The 25295-nt window shown below is 38.0% G+C and overlaps 1 protein-coding gene across 2 annotated transcripts in view; it reads right to left on the bottom strand.

Moving 5' to 3' along the window:
* Positions 1–25295, bottom strand: part of LOC143216503 (uncharacterized) — a 55992-nt gene that overhangs the window by 14896 nt on the left and 15801 nt on the right. The window lies entirely within an intron of this gene.

The following is a 25295-nucleotide window of genomic DNA, read 5'->3' as shown; positions in this document are numbered from 1 at the left end:
TAGGTCTTCGGTAAAGAACATCTCTTATTTATAAAAACATAGGGCACATAAATAAATCAATTTCGTGTGTTCGTGAATAATGTGAATAAAATAGATTCATGTGTCGTAAAAATTGTAGTTGAATCATTCATAAATCTTAATGAAACAGATGAAAAAATCTAGATTAAGGTTTTTGTTACGATAAACTGGATTACACTGAAAAGGGAATTCTGAATTAGTATCTATAAAATTGACAAGACTATCGTCTTATCCGAATAGCAGAACTTTAAAGTACAATTTTCGAATAACAAAGGCTCCGCTGCTGTGTACTCCGGTACGGGAGAACAAATGATCTCCAGCTGGGATTTCAATTTCTCACTGGTAGATTTTCGTCACTACTCATCCCGTGTTGCGTGGAGCTAGCGTGGAAAGCGTCGACTGTGACGCGGAGAATCCCGTTTCCACAACACAGTCGCATAATGGAATGATTAATACCGCGGCTGAGTTATGCAAGGTGTTAATGCATCGATTATGTACACGCAGGTACAAGTGCATCCCAGTCGAGAGAGAAGGGGCCGGTGACTTTCTCTGATGCAAATATGTGTGCCAGCGGCACCTTTCCGACGACCGGGCTCCCACGACGGTCGCTTTTCACTTTTCATTCAGATAACCGGCAGACATCAAAGTACACCTACGATGGGTCTGCGACTGCGATCAGAAGGATAGCCGCGAATTTCAAAGTTCTAGGCCGGCCGTGAACTCTTGACAATCTGTCGGCGGAACTGATCATATTACAGCAAATCCTCTATAGTCGCAAAAAGGCCGTACACGATAAACGCAAAAAAAATATCCCCTCCACTGTAATAATCTGATATCTCGGCTTGGGTATATCGGTGTGAACCACTACTAATGCGACGCCGGAAACTCTAATGACGATCTTTGGTAGTCTTATCAAGCCGGTCATGAAGTATAACTGTTTTGTATATTTTCCGAGAAACAAAAACTTGCAACTCACATTAGATCGTATCTAGGTGCACGGTGGTGCACCAGCCAAGATCCTCGCACTACCTCCTTCTACACGAAACAACTTGGCCGTTTTTTAGAGGCTTATAACTCGGCACTGGAGGTAGATGGAGAGATGTAATTTCGTACACTTGTTAAATGTCTATCATGTCTCAATATTGACAAACCATTGAGAGAGAACATTTTCGTAAAGTAAAAAGTTATATCAAATGAATTTAGGAATCACCCTTTTCAAGGGAATACAACATTTTTGCGACACCCTGTAGACAGCTACATTTACGCGTATACGGGTCATTCGTCCTCCAATAAATATCACGCGCTGACCAAGTCGTTAGAGGTTTGAAGAATCTGGAAGCTAAGCGTCCAGTTATCCGTTCGTAGATTTATCGTTCCACTTTCGTGGCCGCAGATCCGTTCCAGCCTCCGGCAAACTGCTCAGGCTAAAAGACTTTTCGACGTTGCGGATTGTAAATCTTTGGTGCACCATCACGAATGTTATCGCGTATCGGCAATACCAGAAGCACTTGGGCACAGATGTCCCGACATCATGGTTTGAAATTTGTATCAGTAGTATTTTGAAATACTTTTTGGATCGACTGCATACGTTTTCTGACGTAATCGAAGACATATTGAACTATATTTCTACGACAATGTACTAGTCGCGCAAAGATCGGCGAGGTAATTTTCCCGTCGCGCCACTTTCGCTGATCTTGGAGCCAATTAAAACGTTACAACGTCGACGGAAGAAACCGGAGGTAAAACGTAATGACGAGTGATTACACAAAAATCGAACCACTTTCCCACAGCTTTGACTCGCCGTTCCCGGAGACATTAAACCGTCGTTCGAGGTACAGCCTGGCTCTAATTGCGAGCTAATTATATCAATTACGTAAATTCTCTCTCGCATCCTTTATTCGCCGGAGACCGCTGTCGTAGAAAGGAAAATCGAGCAAAAACTTCCCCGTTGACAAATAGATTTATTCACGAGTGAAAAGCGGTTAGTTAATCGGCCTGTCATCTGGATCAATTCGAGCGCTGCGACAAGACTGAAATCGAATACGTGCCGTGAGTCATCGGTAACGTGGTCAATGAAAGTAGAAAGTATCTAAAAGGATCGGGCCGTGGTAGGTACCTACGTAGTGCCAAGTATCGTTTCCAAGACTTTCCTCTGACAAAGCGAATCGCGCTACCGGGTAGTTAACCTCGATCTATCGATTTTACGCGACATGAATAATCATAATTGTTAGGCGAATGCAGTCTCGTTTGCTGTTTCCTGTTAATGCATTATTTCCCTTTTCGAAGAATTTTCAGCGGTTAAAACGAGCAGCTAGGATGAATGTACCTGTTACTGCGGTAATGAAAAAAAAAACCGTAACAGAAATAGAAAACGAAGTAAAGTGAAATGCGCGAAAAGATCTACTTATGGAACTGAAAACTTGAGAAACACAAAAATAAGAAACAAAAAGAAAGAAGAATTGTGAGAAAGACAATGGAGTTTACATTCGAAATACATTGTGAAATAGTGAAAACTTCGCTGCTCTTAATTTTATAATGCTCTTAATTTTTCATAATCATGAAACTTTCTGATCTACATAATGAAAGTCATTTTTCGTTTCATTTAATCCGATAACATTAGCTCAAAATCAGCTGAGTAACACAGTTGGGCAACAATTTTATTGAAATAAAAATTTTGCCCAACTTTACTGAGTAATGCCTCTAGTCGCCGTTACAAAAATGATTTGCTATACTGTATTTGATGGTTCTTTTACAGCTGGGTGCCGCGCCGGTTCTGAGCGACACGGGCGATCGATGATCGTTCGGTGCATTCTTACCTGTTCCGAGCGCGAGCGGGTGCGATTTCGTCAACATCACCGACGGCGATGTCTAACGCAGGTATCCATAATTCCCTCCAGGTTGATACCACAAACTGACCCACTTTAACGACAACGGGCCCGAATGCATTGCACGAACACGGACAGACAACCGTGGCACGAGGTAACGTGTCCGTACGAGTACACATGCAACGTAAGTACACATACATATGTGCGTCGTGCGTCGTACGTCATACAAGTTGCGTACTGCCTGATTCTTTTGGGACAATCGCCTCGGGAATGCCGATCGTAAACTACTTTCACGGCGAGAACCATTTATCCGTGATGATTACAGCCGGAAATTCCCGTTAAACTGGAGTAACCATAGATCGACGAACTATCAACTTTTACATTACACATTATTATTAGACTCCGGATGTTTATGCCAAATAAAAACGTTTCTGCGTCAATTGTAAGGAACAGGAGCTAAATATGAATTTATCTCGTTCACTTGGTTACAAATTTTGAAAATCGCTGAACCGTAAATGTAAATACGCGTAACTTTCGAACCAGTAAATTCCTAACATTAAAATTTGGATTTTCATTTTCTTTGCAGAATAGATTTAGTTATTATCCAATTTTTTCTGAATTGGGGAAAGATAAAAGCAATTAACATTTTCTCTGTTCTAATTCAATAAGTGAGTGACTCCTAATGATAGAAAATTTGTTCATTTCTATTATTTCATCACAAGACTACTAGAAACTTTCTTTTTCTGGGAGCGTATCAGGAGAATAAATGTGAGAACTCCATTGGAAGGAAATAAGATGTAATTTTAACATTAAGTAGCGCGTAGCGGGAATATTGCTCGCTTTGAGTTTACATCGTTATTTTCTAAAGTCTTTGCTCGTTGTAACGATATTTAAATGTAAAACTGAAATTCCATAGGCAGTTGTCTGTTTTTCAGTAAAATAAAACATAAAATGATTCTCAATTAAGTTTATTTATTACGAGTAACCAATATCGTGATGGTTCAAGCGTAATACATATTATTGAATAGAGTACCTATGTACAGTATATATTTGATTATTTAATTACATTAAAAATAGCAAAGAAATTTTTTATTATATTAAAAGCAAATACTTTTAAGTAACTGTTTAAAGAACTTATAGTCTGTACGAAGTTTGTCAGGCAATATACAATAGTTTGAATAAAAATTGGTAAATAATATATTCAACTTAAATTTACGTTAATCTTTATTAGCAAGAAAAAAGTGTTTAGTTGTATAACTAATAATATAATAGTAATTAGTTTGTTTCTAGATTATTGTCGTTTTGCATGCGTTACGTAATTTAAGTCAGGAACAAGTATTTCTGAGCTGATCAGGTTTTGGTAAAATTTAAATACCTCTCTAATACCCATATTTGTTATATAATATATTATACATATAATAATTCTATATAATGTATTAGATTTAATTAATTAGATTGATAGTGTTCACGAGTAGTATACAATGTAATAATTAGTCTTTTCTATTTTATTTTTTTATCGAGATGTAAAACTCGCCTGGAATTTCTTCATTGTAAAATTAAATCTTACAAGCTCCTAATTGATTATGGAAAATCAAGCCGTTTGGTGCAATTGTAAAAAATTTATTCTGTTTTAAAAGCGTACGAATACTTATGGGACTGACTGTGTCCGTACATAGAAGAAGTAAATTAAAACGATTTTATGGTAGACGACAAACAGAATATAAGCGTAACGGCGTATCATACTAAATAATAGTTAAAAACTCTCCCTATCGCAAGGTACATAGAATTTATCGCTGTTAACGGTTCTCGATAAAACATTACACCCAACCTTATTATCTATGTAGTTCAACGAGTAGATTCAGAGCAAAGGAACTAATCGATTTATCAGGTAATTTATGGGAGTTTGAATATGTGCATCTATACAGGGTGTGTAGCGTAAATCAGAACTATTAATCATCGGAAATATATGTGCTATAATGAAAAAATCTTTCAAATGAAAGTTATAAATTATAAGGTATGAAATGAGACGAGTTTCGATGCAATTTATTCGCTTCTTGCGAGGACCTTGAAAAATCTGGAGAAAGTTGACATTTTTATGTTGATAGTTCCATCACCGTTTTACAGATCATATTGTAAATATGATCGTATTGTAATTGACTATCGTGCTTTCGAAACGTTTCAATCTAAGATATAAACTTTCGATACAACAATACACATACATACAGCAAAAGATACACATAAATAGTCTTTAGAAATCCTAAAGCTCTCCTACGAAAGCATTAATATAAACATACATAAAAAATAAATTCGCCTTCATCTGAAAATAAAAATTTTCTACTTGAATTGCAACAAACTGAAGCGAAATAGAAACTTATTTTCTTTGTTAATATGTTTAATAGGTTGAACATAGTATAACAGGATTTTTTCAATTCTTTTAATATTTTTACTGTTTCAAATTACTTAATTATTTTTCGTATACATGCATAAAATCCGCTATCTACTTATTACTTTCGGGGGAATATTTTATCGAATTTTCCATCATTTTTAGGACACTTAACCTGAACACCTTGTACGTGTACACGAACACAAATACAAGCGACGCGACGCAACGGTGAAACGGTGCCCGCATTTCGATGCAATTTAAATTCTAGCAATGCATTAACAGTAAATTTATATACTAAATTCTATCTAGAAGTGATTTATTTGACTGGTGGCTGCGTACTCGCCTTTCAACTAACATTTTTCAACAAGATTATTTAAATGGACAATCCTTTAGACGGACCTTTATAGTATTTCTATAAAGTATACTGTATACCATTATATTAGATATCCTTTTACGTATTTAGTAATACACACATGTCTCTCTCTGAAAAAGAATTCGTATTTTGTGAAAGATTAAAAAATATTTCTTTAAATAGATACTTTGATATCTCATTTAATAAACTACTCTTTGATCTTAACATCATCCTTAACAACATCCAGTGTCGCCAGATCAGAGGAATTAACTCGAATCGAGGGGAAAATCTGTAGACGAATTTTAAGAAACTCGAATCAAATAAAATCTTGTTTTCCATGGTAGTAGACGTTTTAGAACTGAATTTGTTTAAATCGTTCTAAATTCTGTCATATTTCATGCGCGATACAATCCTAAGATTTTACATGTTTACTTTGGAAATAGTATGTAATATACCGGATACACAACGGAGTGTACATTTTCTACCTTTAAATATAAGAAATTTAAAAATATGCTAGGTGTCTTATTATTTTGTCGAGGGCTGTAGCATTGCTTGAACATTTTCGAGAGCCATAATTGCATAAAGATCCGAACCTAAACCTTAAACCTTTTAGTATCGACCGAAAAATGTATATAGCATTATATAAAATGTATATAAATGTGTATAGCTAGATAAGATAGTCGAAAATGCCCTTGGACTAATCCTCCTAAGCCCTTCGACTTGATATTCCATATTAAATCACTCAGTTCTTCTCCGTATAGCCTGAATATACTGCACAATGTCAAAAACTATTTCAACCATGTAGTATATTTGGTTGCAACATAAATAAGTTCGATCGATAAGTTCGATTATAAACATGTTTTACCTTTAAGTAGCTTTCGCAGTTTTTCGCATAAAAAAACCACTTTTGAATAAAAAAAGATACCGAGTATAACCGAACTTATTTAACTTACTAAAATAAGTAACCTTCCCACAGAATTTTCATCATTGCAAACGTACAAATACATTTATTGCCAACCGTATAGTAAATATTTGATTTTCGTAATCTCTTGCCTCGGGTTATAAATGCAATCGATACCGTGATGTACATAGAAACTTTCCATTGCGTAACACGACATTAAGATTCATAAATTTCAATTAAACCTGAAATCTGCTCTTACAGAGCTATCGGGAAGCACGATTGACACGAATCGGCAAACCGAGTGAATCCATATTGCTTCGAACGATGCCCATGATTTTTCTTGTTGCCGTATACATGTGTATTTTTGCCGTAAAGTTTTCTCCGCGAAGCTAATAAAACGGTGGACATCAATTTAACGGTCGGGGGAAGAAAAGGATGATATACGTCCGCGGATCTGTCAAATAGACGCGTCGAGTGGTGATTTTTCGAGAAGGCCCACAGGCCAGCCAGTACAGGATAATTCCGGTAATTTGTCGAAGATTTACCTGACAATGCCTGAAAATAGCTGCGCGTAAATAGCCTGACTGAACGTAATTGCATACACGCGCCGATTTTCAACTATGGTTGAGCTCTCGTTTTTATCGTTCTTTCGAAATAGTCGCGCGCGACTGGCATGGCGGTTCCGTGTAGTTAGGCCCGATTGCAATTGGAAAGAGAATGTGTCAGGAATGTTGGACACGTTCGAAGTACCAGCAGAAAAATGCACGCTTGCACAGTCGATACTAAACGTTGCTGAATGTTGAATTCAACCGGAATTGTGCAACACAGTTTTTAGAAGACAAACATAGTAAATACACAACTTCATGATTTCGCTAGACTAAGAATTCAGTTGGCGAACGCATTGTTTGACTAATTTTATTTTCTCATGAAGAAAGGTAGTTTATTTTGTGTCATTGTGCACAGTTAAACCTTCAGACTTACGTACATATTCCCTAATAAAAATGACAAGATTGATTTTATTTAGACTTTGTGCAGTTTCTATTGTGATAAGTGCTCCACTAAAGATATCTATACGATGATTTCTTATGAAATTATTATTATTATATGAATAATCGTAAAATAAAAAATCTGGGACCGTCATTTTTACCGGTGATGGTAGGTTTAGTGTAAGGAGTTACAGTATAAGGCCTCGATTCACCTGTTTGATCGGGGAACAAACAGCCCGGATAAATTAAGGCCCGATAGATGATCGAGACCCGGGGGGAAATAATTAAAATACACTTCATATTCCAAAATAAATTTTTTATTTTTAAACATTTATTTCCCTTTATAATATAGTCATATTTTAATTAAACTTCTCTTTTTCTTTAATAGGACCGAAAAATAACGGTCCCAGAACGTTATCCGTGTACGAAGGACTGTAATCGAAACCGATATCAACCAAAATTTCGATCTTTCATAACAGTTATTCAGAATATCGGTCCTTCATAACAGTTTCAATCAAGCCCGAAATGAAACAGTTCCAAACAGTTATTTCCGGGACCGTTTCAAGCCCTGGCAGGAACTCGCATATGATACGCCGATATTAACGATGTAACTGTAAACACGTTCGAACGTATCGATCCTCGCCGAACTGCAGAACTTTCTCTGCGTTCATTAGAATCCAATCGTTTCCTGGATTCCGCGAGTGCTTCCTTCGAGCAGCAATCTCGTTCGTTTACATTTCCATGGAAAAATGTCTGCTAACATCGCGTCAAACGATACTTCCGTAAGGATGGCCGACGGATCAACGTTAAAAATGACCTTTTGCATACCGGAGGGGAATGATCGGAGATTTTCGTCTCTGAAAAAGAGGAGGAGAACGTGAAATGAAGGCGGCCTCGAGAGGAAAGCTGTATTTCCAACGAGGATACGTGTCTTATCGCATTTTCCATTCACGGAAATCGCGTACGCTTGCATATACATATATTGTATATGTATCATACATACATACTTGCGTACATATGTATGTGGCGTCGCACAGTGCGGACAAACGGGGCATATCTCACTACACGTGTATATCACGATGTACGATAAATTCCTTTGGCAAAACGTTTTATTAGGTGGTAATTGATATTATTAATCATATAACAATAATTTTTATGCATAAATATTGTTAATTTTTTTTTTTAATTTATTAATTTTATTGTTACATTTTTTTTGTGAATAATTACTATTGCATTTACATTAGTAACCAAATTTAGATTTTTATAAAAAATTTTACCATGTGTCGCACTCTCCAGAGTCCCAAAAATCAAATAATATTACATTAATTGTAACTCAGTGTTGCAATAATAATTCTGTATAATGGAAAATGCTCACCAAGGTATATGCATTCTTTTTACATTTAATTATTCATATATTCGGATATATTACTTGTTGTAGTTTAAGAATTTCATAGTTTAGCCTGCAACTAACTGCTACTCTTAATTTTATAAACGTTTTAATAAGTGCCCGTACCTTGCCTTTATGTTGTATTGTGGAAAATTCGTTAATTTCTTTATAAATTTATTAGTTATATCGTTAAATTTCATTTTCTGCGAATAATTACCAATACATATACATTCGTAAACAAATTTGGATGTTTGTACAAAATTTTGCCATTTGTCCGCCACAGAAAAATTCAATATTCGTGTATATCACGATATGAAATACATTTCTTTTGCAAAAATGCGTATTAGGATGGAAATTGTTATTAATAATCATATAATAATCATTTTTATGCACAATACAATTTTGCAATAATTATACAGGGTGGACGATTTATCTGAAGAGATTGAAATATCGCGAGAAACGACAACACAAAGCAAATCTTGCGATTTTACTGAAATTGATCAATATTTAATCAGAAATGTGCAAGATCACGGGATTGAATGATTCGTTTTGGATCACATTCAAAGTACCGAGGATGACTCGGATAGCGAATAGCGTTTTGTTAAGTTTGTTAATTTTGTTTATACTATTATAATTTGTCTAAGTTTATTATTATTAATATTAAATATGGTTCATTTATTATTAATTTCGTTTTAAATTTGTTAGTTTTTAAAAACATATTTTTGTTTAAATAAAAATTGTTAATTTCTTAATAAATTTATTAATTATATTGGTAAATATCATTTTCTGTAAAAAAATTACCTATATATACATTAATAACCAAATTTAGAGAAGTGCCGAATATTAGGCCATTTGTCCGCACTGTGCGTCGTCGCGTCGAGTCGTGTCCCGTATGTGCATCATCGCAGCAACGTAAGTGCGTTTCCATGGTGTTGCCGTGGTTATAGACCTCAGGTTCACCTTAAGGTTGGCACGAGGTGCAAAATTATTGCTCTTCGTTTAAATTGCGCGAGATTTTTCCGGGTCCGGCGGATACTGTATTAAGAGGGCCGCTCGTAGAGAGCCTATCTTATTGCGATTGCGCGTGGATCGCTTGAAAGGATCACAGGACAAACCCCAGGCTAGAATTATACGTGTCGGCCAAGTTCGCGGGTGCACGAATCGCGGAAATTACGAGGACGACGCGAAATATGACTCGTACTTCTCTTTCATTCGACCGTGACCCATAAATTTATTACGGCGAGCCTGGTGGTTTCGTGCCGCAGCATCCGGGGATCAAAGAAAAGACTCGGATATATGATCCGAGTATTCTTCTTTTTTTAAACACAGAAACGTACCTACACAATTTATAGTTCTTCGCGTTCCGAAGCGGTTATTCGTTTTTTCTTTAAACGATGCACTGAATTTCTTCGCGAGAATAAATTGAAAACGGTTAAAAATAAACTCTTCTCCAATTTTCATGTTAACCCTTTGAAGAACAATTTTACGAAGCAATTTGAATGTTTTTCTTCCCTCAATGATTTTAATAGAGTTGATATCATATATTGACATCTTTATTTTTTAAAATTTTTCAACAATTTTGAATTTCATCTACTCAATTTTTCTACATATAAATGCATAAAGATCCGTAGTTCCTAGAATATTTTCACAATTTTAATGTTGATCTACTCATTTTTGTCGTAATAGTTTAATCGACAAATGTATTATTTTTGCATACACGAATAATATTCTAATTATTGGAAACTTTCTTTTTATGGGAGCGTATCAGAAAACAATAATAGTAAAACTATGTACAAATGTCATCAGAATCTTAATCTAATACAAGTTAATTAGTCTGTCGAAAATTGATCATTTGTTGACAGTAGACTTTTAGCAAATCCGCGGGTTTGAAACAGCAGGATTAAGCGATTAGTCATACGCGTAGCATGGGAAAGTGGGTCAAATAATACCGGACTATTCACCAGTATACAAGTTCATGATTTTATGGTCGCCGACAGAAGTAATTATTCATAATGTCTGAATCGCTAACGATAATAAAGTACCGGCAACATTCGAAGACCGTCATAGTTCCTAGCTTGCGGTTAATACCATAATTGGTATCGTAATTACATAAAAATGATTAAGTATACTTTTCACACATTTTCTCAAGGTTATTTTGCAACTTCTGAGATAATATGAAAATATCTTCCTTTATTAGGGAAACTTCAAAATCATTATAGTAATTATAATAATAATTTTAATACAATTAGTAGACAAAATTGTTTAAAATAAGTAGCAGCCAAGGAACTGTCCTTTGAAGTAAATTTCAAGTTAAACACTTGAAACAGTGGAGAGTTGGCAATAAAATTGAAAAATAATTCGGAGTGCAAAGGATTTAAATAAGATATCACGTTTCGTAACTCTTGCAAAGAGCAGTGACGTGATTGACCTGTCGCGCGAGATCGTTAGCCCAACATGGTAACGACATTTCTTGAAATCAGACGATTTGCCAAGCTTAAGAAATTTTTTCAAGTCTCCGCGGATCTAATTACGTGGAAGATCATATCGTCTGTGGAGCAGTCGGCGGGAGTCGCATAATTTAACGAAGCACGCCGCACGGTTAATTGATCCTGGGTGTGACGATGAATTAATGTGTAAGGTAGCAACGAGGTCGTAATTACTTATTCAACAGATACTGCAAATAGGTGAAAGAACCTCCAGAATAATTGGGCACGGAACGGGGACTGTTGAACTACCGTTGATTTATTGCCAACATAACGAGGAGTTAGTACGTTCCGTGTTGCATGTTATACAATTTACTCGCTTTGACGAAACAATATTATCCGCTCAGCGTTATAGAAAATCCGTAACAGGCTTTATTACCTAATTGAATTATGTCACCGTACAGTCAATATACAGAGTGTTGTGTAAACGGCGAACAAGCTGAACAGCAGTAATTCTACGAGAACAAAACAAAAACACGTTAAAAATGTAGTGTCTACTTTCCTGTAACTGTGCACGTTTGTAAAATAACCCGTCAAAAGGGATGGTTCCTGAGGTCATTTGCAGACCCGACGCGACGCGACAGTTACGGAGATAATACTGTACCACCACTAGCGAAGTTGGAGGTTTCCGGCGCACCGTGCGCCAGACTGATGCAAATAGGCGAGTAGCAATTCTGTAACGCGAGGCAAACATCACGCTGGCTTCGGTATGCGATACGGACGATTAAAGCTTGTTCCAGCCAGTTGGTTGTAGCGATTTGTCATTAGTCGTTGCCGTGGCCCATGCAACACGCGGCATACGAAATACACATTTAAGGAGAACGCCGAGCGTAGATCGCCCTGGCTCGACACGTTGCACCGATCCTCGAGGTTGCAACGAATAAACGAACGAACGAACGAACGAGTAAAGTGCAACTCGCTGAAGTAGGTTTATCCACGCGTCGTTACAAATAACTCCGCGTGATGCATTCGGTATTCACGTTCAGCGGGGTGGCTCCGTTATCTTGGACATTTCTTCGCTTTAATATCGCCGGTTCTGGCTGCCCGCGGAAATTACGATTCGCTCCAGGCTATGAGCTATTTACGAGTCCACGGGGGCGGGTCGAGGTAACAAGACGTCTGAATGCTGTCTGGTCTCGGAGGTTTGCGACCCTCTGCAGGACATAGTCCACCATTCAATTTTTGCTAAAGAGCTTTGACTTGCGAATTACATTTGTGACACTCTTCCACATAAGGATATTTCTCGAGTTATGCCTAACCTATTTATACCTGAAAACTAGTATTGCAAACTACATTATATCACCAATGTTTTACCAGAATAATTTTTTTCCGATTCCATACTTGAAAAATTGGACTTTCAGCATTGTCCCGAGCACCGTGCGACGCGTGGAGAGCGATTAAACGCGAACATTCCTCGAGCCGTTATAATAGATAACAATAACTACGAATTACATCCATTAATTTGTACATTGCGACCGTATGATATTACTGGAAGCAGCAAGACGGTAAAATATGGTATTCTACTGGCTATTATTTCTGTCTCTCATTACTCATGCATTGAGTCGTAGGCGTTTAGTTTTCCATGAGGTTACATTACACGGTGCCGCAAGCTATTTGTAGCTACATGTGGTTATACGTGGGCAAGATGCACATTATCTGTATAAGGTTGAAATATTGATTTGCAAGAGGGTGAATTTGGAGTGCGAAACCTGTATACATTTGTATGTTTCTTCAAAATCGGAACTTTTAGCTCCGCTGTCCCCTATCTCGTTTCAGTCTAAAAATTTTAACACTATGTTTCTCATATTCAATGTTTTTGCATTCGGAAGATTCGTTTGAGTGAGATCCATGATGCGGATAAATGTTAAATGTCGATGAACGAAATATCCGAAATATCCGAAATGTAAGATTAAACGTGACTCGTATGCATGACATTCTTCGAGTGCTCGTAAAGCATTCTCTACGTTATGGCTACCGCATCGTAACCCGCTCCACTTCCTAGGTATTGTTACTTTACCGAAGGATTCTTGAATCCCAACTCGTGTACAAAGCTGGCGCGGAAGGAACGTTCCAAGGAACTTCTTGTGTACCACTTCTACCACGGAGTATTTACACCCACACAGTATGTATGTACAGTATGCTTGCTACTAGAATACTAGAAGATCAGGATCGCTATTCTATTGGGTTGGCAAGAAAGTAATTTCGGTGTTTTAAGGTGAAATAAAACCGACATTTTTCATAAAATATTTTCCATTGTGCTCGATGATCTTTTGCCATCTTTCTGGTAGCTTCAGAATTCCGCGCTCATAAAACTTCTGGTCCTTATCGGCAAAAAACTGATCCAAGTGCGATTTCAGGTCATCATCATCGTCAGTGAATGTTTTACCATTGTGTTTTGCCACTCACATCTTTGATAACACGTGAAAAATTATATTGGAACTTGGTTGGCATATAGCCCGGACATTGCACCATCAGATTACCATTTATTCCGAAGTTTACAAAACTCTTTGAATGGTAAAATATTCGCTAATGATAATAACCTGAAATCGCACTTGAATTAGTTTCTTGCCGATAAGGACCAGAAGTTTTATTAGCACGGAATGATGAAACTACCAGGAAGATGGCAAAAGATCATCGAACAAGATGGAAAATATTTTACTGGTTAAAGTTCATTGCCTGAATAGAAAAATTGGCATATTTATTTCACCTTAAAATATCGAAATTACTTTCTTGCCAAGCCAATATATCCTATGCTAATATTGCAGTATTAGATTAATACGCTTGAAATTTAGCAGGTTAAAAAATACAATATTGTTCCGAACGAAAGTAAAATTCCTTCGGTAAAGGGCAGAGAAAGGCAGGCATACCATTCGCGCGACCGCTGCGCTGGAGGCAAGTGGAAATAAGTGTCGAAGGCATTTGACCGTGAACAGGTGAGAGGGTTAAGCAGCTTCTATGTTACGCTCGCTTTGTCGAGATCAGGGCTTGGAGGAAACTGTTAAAATTTTCGATTAGTTCTGATGTAACAGTTACTTTTTCACTTTTCCGTTCTAAGAAAGCAGTTACAGTGGATAACAAAAGTAAGTTAGTGCTCATATTTTGAATAATGAAATCACGATAACAGTAATATTTTTTCGCTTATAAAAATAAACAAGTTGATTACAGAATTTAGCTTCTGACAAAAATGTTCATACAGATAATACTCTATTGTATAGGTCCTATAGGTGTCTATAGTGTGTATTTCATTATTTAACAGCAGATTCTGTTACACGTGTATTACTGTAGCCGAGTACATGGAAAAAATACACGAAGAAGACATAACACGTTGGCCGCGCATGATCGTTCGACTCCGGCTTCCGGAACTATCTCAAAATTAACTGTAACTTTAAAGCTCATCGTAAAGTGTCGGTAATTTATTTGACGCAATTAAAATCAAGGTGAAGTTTCAAACGGTTTTAAGCACACTAAGAAACGTTCGAAATGCACAGTCAGGACCGAGAAGAGTGACGTTAAACGTTATAAGAGAACCCGAGCCGAGGACGTGAAATATAAACATATAAAAATACGTTCCGCTGGGAACCATAAACGAAGATTATTCCTCGTTCCGTGCCATTATACGGCGAAGGAACTAATAAGATGCTTAAATCATTGTGCCGAGTTTCGCCGAAAATGCCGGAATCAATTGAATCTCTATTGATATTTTTAATATTTAAAGATGTTAGGATTGAATATTGATATGAGAAGAAGTAGCGACTCAAGTAAATAAACGTTGAAGCAAAGTATTATAAATATTACCATCATTTTTAACAAATTACATGTTTTAAATTTTGTTGTCTAATATTATATTTAATATTATAATATCAGAACTTTTTTAAAATAGTTTTTATATCTCGAATAACAATTTAGAATTTAATCAGAGTAATTCCTTAAATAATATTTGGCACTTGTTACAATATCTGAGAACATTCTCCATATTTATTTAGAAAATATCTGTTCCTGTTTCTAGAGAAACTTTCATTTTTCACTTTTGTTAATTCTATTCAAAGCAAAATTTTTAATTTCAAGAATTCTTTTATGCTCTCATTGGAACTTATAATATGAGAACTTTTTTAAAAAAAGTATCGCGTGCAATAAATTCCAATGTACCTTATGAGAAAGTTCGGAAAATTTTTCGAGTGTACATACAATTTTTCACGATGAATGATAAAATCGAACTCACGTTAAATTAAACACCACTGGCACATTTCTCGTAGAGCGTACTCGATCGCGGAGATTCCAATGCGAGCTGAGAAAAAGTAGGTAGCTGCACGATGTTGGTTTGCCAAGTGGATTTGCTGATCTCGTTTCCGCCGTAGGTATTTCAGAATTTACGAAGCACCGCGACCGGTTGACGAGGGCAAGAAGTTAACTGGCCGTGCGATCTTAATGACGGCCAGTTTATTAAAACTCGGAAATACACACCGTCGGCAATTAACGTCGCGCGTACATAGCACCTTTCACGATCGGCTTGTCAGGTGACCGCCGATTACGTGCTTGGCTCTACACGTACCAGCGTCTAAGGAGATCCTTTTTTTACCCGGAAAATGCAAGCGACGCAATTTGCTGCGGCCAACAACGTAGACTCGGGTGTGCGGATAGTGTTACCGCTCAAAAGTTAGCAAATTTCATTCACCTGGCTGTGTATATTGTATCGACTCCTTGTAGAAAAATAACGAGCACTTAGATTTGCCATTTCGAGTGTCAAATGTCACTTCCTGTGCTCGTTCAGAAAGACTGAAGGCTAAAAGCTCGGTTCTTGCTCCAATAGCAGGATCCCTTTTCAAGACAGTCTGTATTCTCAATAACACAAGACAGTGTCTCCAAGACAGTGTCTTCAAGACAGTGTCTCCAAGACAGTCTGTATTCTCAAGAACAAGACAGTGTCTCCAAGATAGTCTGTATCCTCAATCACACAAGACAGTGTCTCCGACACAGTCAGTATCCTCAATAACAATGTCGATTTTCACTAATTCAACAGAATTTACATGATGAATCCTAGATATTTTTTTACTGGAACTATTAAGTGTAGTATTGGGAATCAGGTGACTGACATTATACTGATCTACATGACAATCTGTAAGACGATCCTAACATGCCTCAGCATTCGCCTATTGTCTGCACGTTCGACGAAGGTAATAAAGTCGTTAGGCCTAAATTGATGAAATATTAAAATTGAGGCTGCCGGTGCATAATTCATACGCCTTCGTCGCCTTGTATACGTTATTATGCGTGACTTTACACACACTTGTTGCAAGTCGAGCAGTTTCCGTTTCCACGTACAACATAGAATTAGGTGCCAATTATACAACAAGAAATTATCACGTGCATCCCGCATCATTAATATCATTTACCGCCAGACATTTTTAACGATCTACCGTTACCAATGTAACAATAATACCGTTCAACCGTATCAGATCGTATTACGACTGTGGGCGGAAATCATTTTCACTAGAAAAAATTAAATATCCGATCGGTAAAAGATGAATAATCTTGTTCTGATATGCGAGGAAATTGCTTTGTAATATAGGAAGTGCGCGTTCACCTGCCTGGATTAACGTTATCTTGATAACCCTGTGTGAGTAATGGTATCGGAAATTTTCTGACACATTTACATCACATTTCAAAAGTATGAAGTCAATAAATTAGTTAATGTTTTTTCTATTAAACAACTGTGTTTTTGTACCTTCATGAAAATTCCTAATACCGATATTAATACCGGCATACCGGTACAACGTTTAAAAAAATCCCGAATACCGGTATTGTATTTTTAGTCCGGTATTGCAATCCCTACTACTGACTAGCTAGTGGAGACGTGTACAGTGTACACCCTGTATACAGGAAATACGTACAAACAAAAGTTCGGAGACTCGCTTCGGTGACACAGAGTTTAACTCGTTTCTATGTAAAACCACTCAGTAAATCACGATTCCGAATCAGCAATCAGGCTGCCGCCAAATTCATACACCACGCGAATCTTTCTTTGTGCTACATAGTTTCTCATTTCGATGTTGTGCAAGCATGAAAATCATAATATAGTATAATCGTTATTCAAGAAAATTTTACTTCACCTCCATAATTATCTGAAATTTGTTTGTATCATAAATTTTATAATATCTCAAAAATTACATAAATAGAATAATTGTATTCTGCTTAAAAGTTAATTATGAATTATTAGAGTGTCTAAACTAACAATAAGAGGGGAAAACGAAAAAATATAAAAGCATTTCACGAGAAGGTCACGCACAATTGGCTTCATGATATGTTAACGTTAAAATAAATTAGGGGTATTAAACAGTTCTTTTCACGTGTATGATTTCAATATATCAAGTTATACATATTTATCTACATAATATGTTTCTTAATCTACAAACTGATAAAAATATTTAAACATACTGATTCCTATTTCGATCTGGCATGAAGCGTTACGTAAAAATGGATACGTACAATTTAAAGCAGTGAACATATTTAAAAGATTTAAGGACATCAGTGTATTAGTTTCAACTGCATAAGATAATTAGAAGAAGAAAAGATGTTCTAGGTGGCCTCTGTTTTTTGCAAATTGATGCAGAAATTTTTTATTTTGCATGAAGATCCGCAGTCTGGTAATAAGTCGAGTAAAAACAATGTTCAATTAGATATCAAAATGCCAAAAAAAACAGCGACCTCAAGCGCTGTCTCTGTGTCAAGGGTTATAAACTTTCATACTTTCTACTGAAATTCCAGCACGAAATTGCGTTCGCGGTCGTTCCGTAATTACGCACGTTTCGCTTCGTTTCGTCTTTACACGGAGAAGCAGAACGTTTTCTGCGGAGTAACTCAAAGCGCGAAGATACTGCCCCGCGAGGATGCGAGAGCTTGAGATTTTATCTTCGTTTAGCACCCCTGGTCTTAAAGATGCTCCTTTAAGAGGAACAATCTAACAAACTGAGGCCGCACGCTTTCCATTTTTGCCCTTGCTACTTCTAGAATTGATAGGAAACGATTAAAAGAACAGGAGGCTGCGGGGAAAAGCGGAGAAAATTTACACTGGCTCACGCATATATTATGTACACGCATATGCTGCGTGCACTCTTATACTACGCTTTGCCAGAGCGTACTCTCGGTGATTTCAACTACGCCACCTGCATGAGCGAGCAGCCGAATACGTGGGGATATGTACGGCTTCCGTTCAACCAATATTTTCCTTCCCATAACGAGCAGCACTTGAATATAATGATCATAATAATGAACTAAACTATAGGCAATCAAACTTTTATATATTTAATTTGCATTCTGTTTCGTTCCTAATTGTATGTGTAATATCGCAGACATCGACAATTTCTCATTGGCCATATGTTCTTTTAATTTAAAATAGTTTTGAAATTATAATATAATGAACCACAAAGGCAATCAAACTTACAAATTATCTGTGTGGCCACACAGAAGAAATTTCCTTTTAAGAGGCTAGAAAGTTTCATACTGCAAAGTACTTTCGTTTTGTGTAAAAGAGATGTGTAATAATTACACGTGTATGAACACGCACAAAAGCTATTCATTGTAATTTTAGCGGAGCGATAGACTTTATAGTTTGATCTTTTCTAGCCATTTAATTCTATTAGTTTCAGTTCGATGCAATCTATTTGAAGAACACAAAGTGAAAACTGCGATATTTAGCAATTAATGGATTAAATTTATAGTGACATTCTCTAATGGAAAAAAATAAGCTGTCCTACCTGTCTCGCAATAACAAATGCAGCCGGAAATGAACGTGAAACGCTATTAATGTTACGTGTATGTGTGATTGAAAATTGAACGAAGTAATCGGTGATTAATTTATCGAAAGTGGTATGTAATTCCTCCTGCAGTATCATACACGGTAAGAAACCAACGCTTTCAGATTCGAAAACACGATCATTGAAAAAATATTAAAATAGTAATTTCTCTCTCTCTCTCTCTCTATCTCTCTCTCTCTGGTAATGAGTTTGTATTGTTCATACTAATGAATGGAAGTGCATGAATAAACCGTCAGAGGATTAATTTCAACAATTGATTAAATCATCCGATTTTTCGATGATTCCTTTTTTTAATCAACGATTGGCAATTAAATCAATCGATTGAATCAATCGCCGATTTTTCGACGGTTTCTTTTTTTAATCGTATACATTAATGAATCAATCATGATTAAAATTTTAATCGATTAATGCCCAACTCTGATTCAGGTTCAATTCATTTTTCATGATATTACTTCCGAGACTTATCTCATATCGAAATCAATATGAACGTTTAAATGTGACATATTTCCAGAGAAAGCATTAGAGCGCGGTTTGAGCTGAACGTTACGTAACATTTGGGATTATGTGTACACGGAACAATCAAACACCTAATGTATATACGTGTCTTGTCAAAGGAACGAACCCGGTTCCATTGACTCGGTTCAATGAAATCGGTAATTACACATAACGAACGGTCCTAAGTATAGACGTAACAGCATTCCTCGGGAGTCTTTGATCTAGCCTGAACGTTTTCGCGCGTGAGTTAACCCGAACACAGTTAATTCGTGGAATTCGACGTTAGACGGATATAATCGAACTTAGCATACCATAGAGCGCAGTTACCGCGATCTGTGTTCTTCAGAGGTTGAAGCATATCTCGGATAGCAAATACACGATACGAATGGTAAATCATTCTGCAGTTACAGCTCGGTTTTCTTTTCACATTATCAGTTACTAGACATATGAAAACTCAACTAAACAACGAATTTTATTTAAATATCATAGATTCAATCAGTGTTGATAAACAATTTAATATGTATCTGGTTTTTAATACAAAATTTAATTTTTCTTTAGAGTTAAACTTTTCTCATTTTTGTCATATATAAATACTTAAAATCCGCTGGCTAGTTATAATAATATCGAAGATACATCTGCAAAACAGTCGAAACAGCTGCAAAGATTCTTAGCTTGCTATTAGAACTGACTTATTAGTAGACTGCGGATCTTTATGCGAAATAAAAATGTTCCGCATTCATTGTGGGAAGCAGGAATAACATAAAAACTGATTTCATCCGTTAACGCCTTTGTTACATTAAAAGCAACATTACAACATCTTGAGTTTTTTAAATCCTTTACTGTTTTATATTCCACCCAACCAATTTCTTCATAAATGCATAAAGATCCGCAGTCTACTTATTAGGTCCACGATAATCAAAGGAAAATGAATACTGACGCCTTACCTCGAGAAACTTTTTCCGATATAAGTTTCCTCCATCAGCGTACAACACATGTAACCAGGACCATCGCCGACAGAATATTAATCCAACGAATATCTTACTTTCACAGAGTGACAGGAAGTATAGTTATCTTCGTAGCAAGGCTTCACGCGAACCGAGCAAATTCCGAGCACATAGGCGCATTAACAATCGTACGTCAAGCAAATGTTGAACCGAGGAGGAAGATAATTGGCTGTTCAGTAGCTCTTTCGCGCAAAGTAGTCCAAGCGGTGCTCGAACAATGAGGACTAAACGATACTCGAGGAGTTCGAGTCGCCACCGATGCCCCATTCAGGCATAGTTTTCTCGTTATCCAAACAAGGAAGCAGCACGAGCGCGTTCACGGTGTACCAAACGATTTCTATCGTCCCCGGCTAGGTAGCAATTCCAAGCCGGTGTTGTTCAGAGTACGCCGACCTCCGCTCCGCTCCGGCGAGATTTCAAATCGATTCCTCGCTCCGTTTCTGATTGTCAGAGACACGGAGGCGCCGCACAAGTGGTCCAGGCGGCCGATCTAGCAGTTGATTAGGATTTTCGCGCTATTTCGAAGTTTAAGGGTATGTTACGGATGACGAACAGGTGTTCAATATTATCTCTGTGCAGGAACCGTCCTAGATAAACGAACAGAGCTACCCTAGATAAATCTACATAACTGTTTAGGATTAGTTTAGGGCCCAAACATACGCACGACCAACTGTTCGTTGACAAAATATGAATGTTCACTTGAAGGGTACTGACAAGTACCACCCGTCATTGCAGGGCTATATATGCCCTTACATTTCTACTCTCGGGGGCTAGTACTGTCGTAATCACGAATTGTATCGCGTCGTGCTGCATCTCGCAAGTCAACTACCAGTGATATCGGACGTTCGTTCCTTTTTTTGAATCAAAGTTTAACCGTACAGATTCCGCGAGTTCGGTGTAAAATCTGTTAGGCAGTTTAATATTTTGCAGTTTAGGGTTTAGGGTTAAGAAGTGGCGGCAACTCAGCTGGGACATGCAAATTTATGGTATGGGCGGATGAAGTATCGGAGTTATTGGGTTTTGTAGATAAGGATTCTTGATTCCTTGTGACAGTTAACGATTTTCGCGCAGCACGTCATCAAAGTATAGTCCTTCACGAACATTTAAAAAAAAATCCAATTGAATCGATGAAAAACTGAGTTGTCGGCAGATTTTTGTCGAAAAAGATCGGTTTCTCGCCCACTGTGCGCCGCTGCACGATAAGACGACCACAGGTGGAAACACGTACTTACATTCTACATATGCGAAGCCGGGCTGGTCAGTGGATTTTCACGCAGCGAAGCTTTCCACCAGGAGCCATGGTCCCCGTGGTGTGACAAGTCACGAGAAAGCTGACCCTTCGTTGCCGATCGGAATTCTACGTCGCGCGTCGGAAGCACTATCAAGGCCAGGGTCGTAGGCACTCGTAGCCCGTCGCAAGGTGAACCAGACGCTCCCCGGAGCAAACGAGAGTTCCTCGGGCAATTAGCAAACACGGACACAATAGCGAGGAAAATTCGTGCGCCTGGAAGGTGGTAAGCGTGAAACTGCATACCAAATAGAGATAAACAGTGCTCTTGTTCACTTCGCTGCTCTCGTGAAAAGTAGAAAGGCGCGGCGTGTGTATCTTACCTACCGAGCGTTTCTGCGTACGCTAACATGGCCTGGAGAGCAATGAAAATTTCCGAGCTGGGATACACTACCGGCTGAAAGTAACATTAGAGCATTCATGAAAGTAAAATACGCTTGCGAAGTCAACGAACTAACGCAACCAGAGAGAATTCCGCCAACTGGCGTTTTAGAAACTCTGAAAGCTGAGACCTACTTGGTTCTCTGCTGTTGCTGCTGAAAAATGTTCGTTTCGAATCGGGAAAATGATTGTGGTTGGTCGATGTCAAACTTCTAGCTAGTAAATCACATTATGAGCGGTTAAACAAGCGCTCTTCGCGTTAACCGTATGACGTATTGACCTAACCGATCTCCGTTGAGTTTCTTCCAAAATGATTGAGAACGCCTCGCCGTAACAACACGCACGGAGAACTCCATTAATAAAACACTCGGACATACACCATTTTGATGTTTAAAATGGAAGAATGAAAAGCGACATTGATTCCGCGGTAACTTGACGGACGAATGCACTCTAGTGGCTTGAAAGATAACGCCGCGTATGTCTAGCCAATTTTATCGCATCCACGATCGAGCGGTTAAACAAGCGCTCTTCGCGTTAACCGTTTGACGTATTGACCTAACCGATCTCCGTTGAGTTTCTTCCAAAATGATTGAGAACGCCTTGCCGTAACAACACGCTCGGAGAGCTCCACCCATTCGTAGTTGCACCCGGTGGTTGCTTCCGAAGTTTAATCCCCTAGCTCCTTTACGGTCGAGCCTAATTTCCAAGCAGTCGCGGTCGGGTGGAAAGAAAAAAAGAAAGAAATGCTTTGCATCTATCAGACGAGGCTCTCCCATCGGAAAGCCTATTAATCTCCAGGAAAGTAATCGATCGATTCGGCACTTGGAGGCGCGCTTGTTTTGCTTCCAGCGGCAGTCACGAAGAAATATTCGAACAACTACGAAAGACGGCAGCCGATGTATTTCGTATCTTGTCATCTTCGAGGAAACCGACTCTTTGAGTTCGTGGTAGCTGACCGTAGGGAACCCGGTGCCCAGTGGAAACCTTCTATCAAGGCCGCGGCCAAGGCAGTTCTTTTATTTTCTGGGCATTTGACGAGAGCGACATGCCAGACATTCCTCGCTGGAATAGCCGTGTGTAACTATGCCCTCGGCATGGCCTATGTGCGTGTTCGGCCATACACGCGTCTGCACGTGTGCGCGTTTACTCGTGTGCGCCCGTACCTATACTGGGTGAGCTATAGAAACTGAACATACTGATTTTCTGCTGGATTTTCTGGCAACTGCTTCAACATTTTCTCTCGTCAACCGGCAACCGTAAATATTAGTCTAGATTTTCATAGATGTTTCAAACTCTACTGCACGCCGCGGCGCGGCGGAGTGAAAAAAAAGAAAATTATATAGTCACCATTCTTTTCTACAATTCGAAAAAACAATTAGCTAGTCATTAGCCATCAATGAAAGTCAAATATCAAATGATTGCACAAGTTCGTGCTCGATTTGAATAACTTCACGTGTGATACTCACTTGAACATTTTCGAACTTTCCAAAGTTGAAATTTACGGTCGTCGCGATAAATTGCATAGATCCGAATCGTACTTTCTTCACGAGGTATTACTTACAGTTGTATATTTATAGCGCCTAGAAGAACTGTTGTCAAACAATAAAACTGGCCTTTTATGAACTGTGTATTCTAATGTTGAAGTGATTATGCAAATTTGTCCGGTTCGACCTTGTACGCGCGGACATTTAAAGAATTCGGTGCGGAATCGGTATTCGCTTTCTCTTATCCATATTTCGCGCACACCTAAACCCGAATACATTTGCACAAAAAGTAACACACTTTCGAATTGACTTTAGTAATTACAGTTTCTAATAACCGTAGATCTTTTTGAGGAGGGAAACACGTCAGAGATTGTACAGGTTTTGCACTCCAAATTCACACTTTTGCAAAGCAATTTCAACCTTTTGCGAATCAAATTCATCCTGTTGCAAGGCAATTTCAACCTTTCGCAAAGCAATTTCAACCTCTTGCAGAGCAATTTGAACCTTTTACAGGTTTTGTATTCCAAATTCACCCTTTTTCAAAGCAATTGCAACCTTTTGCAAAGCAATTTCAACCTCTTGCAAAGCAATTTCAACCTTTTATAGGTTTTGTACTCCAAATTCACCCTTTTGCAAAGCATTACACACCTCCGATAAATTATTAAAGACACATTCGTCAATCGATTTTTGCAGGAGACTATTATTCTTGCGCGAGGGAATAGTATCTGTTTATTCCACTATGTAAGAAGCAAAACAACCCGAGATCCGATATTAAACTGGAGCCTGTAGTTGACATTTATGCATCTGGTTACGCGTGTGCATGCGTAGAGGCCCGATCGAGGGACGTGCGTGTGCGTAAAGGACGGAGCCTCAAGGCCGATCGTCGGTTAACCCTTTCTCCATCCTTAGCGTGGCCCCGAGAAAGACAATTTGAAGCTGTAGTAGAGTTCTCGCGAACGTGATATATCTTTGTCAAACATTATTATTGCGCGTGCAACGTGACGCCGCTAAACAATCACATGGTACAACACGGAGAACATATGGTTGCTTAAATAAGCGAGCACTGGCGATTACGCGCAGCTACTTCATTAACACATTACCGACCGGTGATTATTGCATAATTTTGAAAAATCTATGGTACATGGCTAAACGCTTTTTAATGGAGCCTTCAATAGCAACAGCAATTTTCATTATGAACTAACAAGTCACCCTCAATAGCGTCATCTAATAGTTTCATTTAAGAAGAAGGAGCCGATACGCTAATGTCTTTAAATCTTTTTAATATATCCACTGCTTTAAATTGCGCTTACCCATTTTTGTCATAAACGTATAAAATCCGCAGTCTACTGGCAACGCAACAAAATATTTTTCTACTACGATCCAAGGACCTAAGAAAACAGTTTTCCGAGCTTCTGTACTTGGAAAAGTAAGGGTGTCCGACAGAATGACAATTTTGTACAAAGTTCAAAGCACGAGCTGTTCTAATGCGGCTTTATT

Source organism: Lasioglossum baleicum, chromosome 15 (assembly GCF_051020765.1).
Source record: "Lasioglossum baleicum chromosome 15, iyLasBale1, whole genome shotgun sequence".
Taxonomy (NCBI): Eukaryota; Metazoa; Arthropoda; class Insecta; order Hymenoptera; family Halictidae; genus Lasioglossum; species Lasioglossum baleicum.
The sequence above is the reverse complement of the archived record's forward strand: the minus strand, read 5'-3'. Positions and strand labels throughout refer to the sequence as shown.